Below are 6,449 nucleotides of genomic sequence, written 5' to 3' on the forward strand. Positions count from 1 at the left end.
ACCATTTATTGACAACAGTCGCCCCTTGGTATCTGAGAGGACCCTCCACGGATACCAAAAGCCACAGATGCTCAAGTCCTTCCTTAAAATGATGCAGTATTTGTATATAGCCTACGTGCACCCTCCCATATGCTTTAAATCATCTCTAGATTACCTATAATACCTAATACAACGTACATGCTATGTAAATAGTTGTTATACTGTATTGTTGGAAAAATAACGACAAGAAAAAAAGAGTCTATACCTGTTCAGTACAGACACAACCATCATATCTAACTATATAATGTTGGTTAGGATTGGGTTTTTTGTTGTTGTTGTTGTTGTTTTTACAGAACTGTTTGTTTTTTATAGTTCCACTGCTAAAATATTAGTATTTGGATCAAATGATTTTATATGTTGTTCCTAGTCCTGTGCATTTAAGCTTAAAAAACAGAAGAAATGCTTACTGCAAATCTGGCAGCTGACTCTATGCAAACATTGCCACCAAACAGGAACCACAAAAAAACCCTGGGTCAGTAATAAAAAGATGTCTCAACATCTTTCCCACCAATCTTCTTGCGCTGGCCTGTGAAATTTCTCTCTTTGTAACATTCAAATATTCAAAAACTGCAGACTTGCACATCCTAGAACTGTGCGGTCTGGTTTTCCCTTGCGAATCTCACTCTATCCTTCTCTCTGTGATGGAGAAAAAAGAACATTGTCCCACTCACTTGACGAATTTGAATCAGGTGCTTTTTAGGTTTGCGCCTTTTCTGTACAATGAAGACGCCATTTTTGGTGAATAACTTGTATAATCCTGGCAGCACCTCCTCTAACTTCCTGGCTGATATTTCCAAGTTTAAATATGGCCAATGATATAACATTCCTGCCAGATGGTCAATAGGAACTACACGGATTTAGATATTTGAGCATCAGACAAATGCTTGATTCACTTGATTGAGACTCACACATAAAGCCATTTTCGAAAAATAATTTACTTCTGAGGATTTATAAATACTACGAGTAAACAGAAGTGACCAGCGCCGATAAATGAAACAAGAATGAACTTAGCATGGACCATGCATTCTTCTCATCAGGGCTGGTAATTGGTGGTGTCTCATCAGGACCGGTCCATGTCTTAGGACTTTATTTGCCTGTTCTGTCTGGGACACCTGTTACGTAGGATGCAGAGAGGTCACATGCATTTCCTCTGTGATCTTCCCAGAGTTCACTTACTTGGTTTATAGAACACTGCTATCTCAGCACAACTGTTTCTAAGTTTTCCTGATCATTTTCATCACCTCCATGATCTCCACTGCATTCCTCTTGTAAGGTATTCCTTTGCGATAATCTGAACATTCTGTCTTGTGCTGCTCCAAACAGTCTTTATTTTACTCCCGCTCTCTCCCAAGTCTCCACTGTGTATGTCTGCCTGTTTTGTAGTCTTCCCAGCCTCTCTCCTTGCCTTCTTCACTTGATTATTGATAGTGCTTCACCTCCCATGCTGAACAGTCCAGTTCTGCACTCTGCAAATTTTTTCTCACTTTCTGCATAATGAGCACTTCTTCCTATTGGCCAGAAAGTGCCTGGTTTCTGCTAAGAAGGGCCAGCCTCTTGGAAGAACATCACCTCAACACTCAAAACTAAATTTTATCTGAAATTTTGTTTGTTTGCTTTGTTTTGCAACTTTTAAAGCATCACTTCGTTGTGGCAAAAGCAGGCATAATTCGAGAGCTATCAGCAAAGTGTAGAAACATGACTTCTGTGCATTTATCATCTACTCTTTACAGGCTCTAAGTGAGAATTATCCTTAGAATTAGGTAAAAGGGTGGAATAAAGGAGAGTTTCATGGAAGAAAGGATTTGCAGAGAATATAGAACAGAGTTCCAGTAGAAGAGGGTTAAGAAGAACAAAAAGCAACTAGTTTTCTACAAAGATTAAAGGAAAACCACATCCAGATTCCAGAGGAGTTCAAAGACACTTAAAGGCTGGCCTCTTTTTTTTTTTTGAAGTATCATTTTCCTTTGCACGGATTTCCCAAGTAGTCCACCTGGCTGACCTTACTGCTCTCTCATCCATGTGGAAGTCTCAGGCAAAGTCCAAGGAGCTATAAACAAAAAGTATACAGAAGAACTCTGGAAATAAAGATCCCGTTCTCAAGCTATGAACACATCCAGTAAATTATGAGACATTACTGAAGACTCATGGCAGTCCACCTGGCCCTGATTTTATCGGGTTCTTTCATTCCTATAAATGTGCCTGCGTAAACAGCCTCTCTCAAGGGAGAGATATTGCTCATTCCTTTCTCTCATTCCTCTGTCCCTAGGTCTGTCCTGAGACGTCATTGTCAGGTCTCGGGAATTATGGTATCAGTCCTCCTTATTAGTAATGCGGTCAGTATGGATACATTTCTTGCACGTGTGTCACACACAGCGATTCTGCCAAGGGCCAGTATTCTCCTTCCTTTGCCCCTCCTCTCCATCACCCCACGTCGCTCTTCCCCTGGCTGCCTGGAATCCCGGACCAGCCTTGGAAACAGCCCTGCCTCTCGGGGGAAAAGCTGATTTGCTATGCTCTTCACCCTGAACAAGGAGATCTTTCATTTAAAAAAGGAAAGATCTTTTACATCTCCCTGAATTAGAATAATGAAATATTTCTTGTAAACCTGGAAATTAAAATGCAGACAATACATGTCCTTCATTTTCCTTTTATTGGTCTTCAGAGGTGAACCCAGGGGCAGTTGTACATATGTATCAAGATAGCGCCTGGCCTGGAGGTATTGAAACTCCACCTATAGCAACACCAAGTGTCACTGTCTGGCGTCTTAAATGGCTCCCTCCCATTTCTCCCCACCCTCCATCTCACTTCTACCTCTCTACCCTGTTTACAGTGACTTTGAGACTGGGAAGAAGCATTCTGAGGTGTCACTCCAGCAGCTGTGTGGTCTGGAATGCATTACAATGTTATGTCTCAATTACAATATTCTTTGGTTGATGTGGATGTCAGGCACAGCCAGGATCCAGCCTTAGAGTACACTGCCATCTCCTGGAAAACCTTCCATACACGAGGACTGCTGTCATGGCTCTTCCAATGCCACCAACTGGAAAACAAAGCTTTGGTCATGGCTGATCTTTAATACCAAATATCTGAGTGCACAGAGCCATCTTCTTCTGCCCCTTGCAATTGGAAGGAGCCAATTCCTGAAGTAAACAAAAAAGTGTTGTAATGGTCATCTTAATTAAAGACAAGTAAGTAGGTTGGGAAGGCCACTGGTGCTGAGATGCGTGCCTTCTGCTCCTGAGGCTGGCAACAGACACTGCTTCCTGTAGATGAGTGTCTGGCACCAGTACAATCTTACCCTCGGGATCCTTGGAAGAAGCTGCAACATTATTTAGAGCATTCAGGACGTCCTGAGGATCAGGGCAAAAGTCACCTGCTCAGGTGGAACATTGAAGAGGAGACAGCCCTGAGTTCTTCAGCCCATTAGCTCTGTAGCTATTATTTATTAAGATCCCAACTTACAGGCACGTTGAGATAACTAATGAGATGTTTTCAGAAGGCACTGATTACACAGAGAAGCCCCTATGAGTTTCCATTTAAACTCACAGCATATGAAGGCCTGCACATGACTGTGTCTTAGAGGCACGCTGGGTTTTCTAAAACACAGCTTTACTGATTAGATAGAGTGGGTTCGTTTTCAGGTTTTGGCTAGAACAAAATATATTTGGGAAGATATCAGCCTCATCATCATGAACAAGAGTCAGGTAACGGGTTTTTCTGCCAACACCTTTACTTTGAAATAAATAACAAAGAAATGATTATCTGCACAGACAAATAAGAAAACATTCTCATTACTGAATTAAGTTAATTAACTGAATTGCTCAAATTCAACTAGCATCCCTCAAAATTAGTAGTTCTTATCTTTTGGAGGACATTTTGAAAAATCTAAACATTGATGTATCTTTTCTCCAGAAAAATGCACACATATTATGATTTAATAAAGTCCACAGAGCTTCATCACCACCATCACCAAAGCCAATGTGATCTTAACAGCATGCATTTAAAAATGACTTTTGCAGCTAGACTTCTTTGCAAGCCTAGGTTTAAGTTATAGGCTTCCTGATTGTTTTGGGGAGAAGAGGAACCCATGGAAATATTGCAAGTGATCTGACCCTTAGGTTGGCACCTACAAGGAATGGCCAGGAGTATTTCCCCTTTTCTTCCATTCCCTGGCCTCGTATTGAAGGTGTTCCACCTTCGAAACTGCTGGGCTTGCAGAGGCACACATCTGAAAAGCTCTGATAACGCTCCGCTGCAGCCTGGCTCCAGGAAAACAAAGCTGAATCGAGCATTCTGCCATGGCACCTGTTTGGACGTGTCTTTTGTCTTCAGCCCTGGAGAGCAACCCTAACGAAAGTGATTTGGCAACACAGCCTTCCACGTGGCCGGAGGATCAGACAGCAGCTCTTCTGACAAGGTCACGGTGGTACCCCCATGTCCCCCCGGGGGGACTCCAGTGTGAGAAACAAGGTGTGAATGTTACGGCACAGAGGCGAGATGAATTATAAGAACTACATTAAAATAGTAAAATGCAGACACAGAGGACTGATTCCAGGGACTCAGGCTTCTAACCCAAAGCTTGTGTTTTTGGCCCCTGATTTTTATCTTTCTCATCAGTTCCTGGAAGAAAACTCTTTTTTGTTGTTTTTGTCTTCCCTTCCTGATCTGTTAGCAGAGGCCATGCGGTTACATGGGTAGTTTCTGATCTGAGCTTCCAAAGGAGGTTTTACCTTCCCACTTTTCTTCTGCCTGGGCCTCTGCCTCAGGTCACTAAGAACTCACTCTTGTTTGTTTCTCCGAATGTGACAGAAATGGCAGAATCTCCTATTTATATAGTAATTTTAATGTGTTTTGGAATTTCACCAATTTAAACCTCATCTCTTTCCACTTAGCCTATGGGAAAACTGAAACACACACAGATGAAAATAATGAACAAAAACTCCTGACACATAGTAATATTAATCACAACGGATAAATACTGATTGATTCTTGTGTATCAGGCCGTTTGTTTAGCACTTTATATGCATTATCTCATTTACTCTGCCCTACACCCTATACAAAGGAACGCTTATGATCTCTTCAAGTTATTGGAGAGAAAATTCAGAAATTGAAAAAAATTGAGTTAGCTACTGTTGTAACAATGCTGTGTAACAAACAACTGCAAACTCAGTGGCGTATGACAGTAAGCATGTATTTAGGCCATGCATGCGTCTCTGGGTTTGCAGGAGGTTGGCTGCACTAAGTTGGATTCAGCTGGATGTGTCTGTTGCATGTGTCTTTCTTCTTTTTTGGACCAGTGGGCTAGCTGGGGCACATTCTTCCCATGGTGGGGGTAGAGATGAAAGCAGCAGAGTGAAACACATGTAACCAGAACTATCACAGGGACACTTCCACCTATATAAAAATTAACCAAAGCAAGTCACATGGATGAGCCCAAAGTCAAACAATGGGCAAGCACACCCTGCCCAAGATGGAACCATGGCAAAGTGGGTAAGAGGAAAGGTGAAGAACTGGAAGCCACCTAGCTAAGGGAAAAGGTTTGGAATTTGTACCAATGCAGCATAGTTAAAACCCAAGTTCTTAACTACTGTGTTATGCCACGGAGACTTAACAAAGGGCCATTACTATTATCTTAAAAACTCAGCTTGTCCCTTCATAGACTGAGTGGATTAATACAGACAAATGAGAATAGGAGAGGAAAGCTGTTAATAAGAAGAAATAATGGAAGAATAAGAAATTAGACAGAGAGGGAGGTTGTAACTATAGCAATAAATTGCAACTACCAAGGTTCACTATTTACAGAATACTTGCTCATATTTTACATCACCATTTCAGAGCAAATGAACAGAATATCCCATTTTGTCTTCCGAGCATCTATATTGGCATGTGTCAAATATTCTGAGACTCAAAGTCACTTTTAAGTAGTGATTTGGGAGATGTATCCCATTGTAGCAGTGCGTCTAACTTTAGATAGGTCGGGGTCACTGTGCTCTCTTGGGAAGGGTGCAGGGACCCGGGACATCAGGGTCTGACCTCACGAGGGGCAGCAGATCTACTGGTGTGGTCCACAAATCTGTGTTTTACATGCTTTCCAGGTGTGGATACACTGGACAAACGTCTTGGGTAGGACAGGATGGGGCAGTGCCAGATTTCATCATGCTACTCAGAATGGCATGCAGTTAAAAAACCTACGAATTATTTCTGGACTTTCACATTTAATATTTTCAGACTGCAGTTGACTGGGAATAAATGAAGCTGTGGAATGCGAAACTGTGTATAAGGGAGGACTACTATACCTCCTAAATTTTCAAGAGCATCTAATTACCCAGGGATGTTGTTAAACCTGTATTCTGATGCCCAATAATTTGAATTTTTAACAGGCTTTCAGACGAGATCGATGTTACTGGTCC

Source organism: Pteropus vampyrus, unplaced genomic scaffold (genome assembly GCF_000151845.1).
Source record: "Pteropus vampyrus isolate Shadow unplaced genomic scaffold, Pvam_2.0 Scaffold152, whole genome shotgun sequence".
Lineage (NCBI taxonomy): Eukaryota > Metazoa > Chordata > Mammalia > Chiroptera > Pteropodidae > Pteropus > Pteropus vampyrus.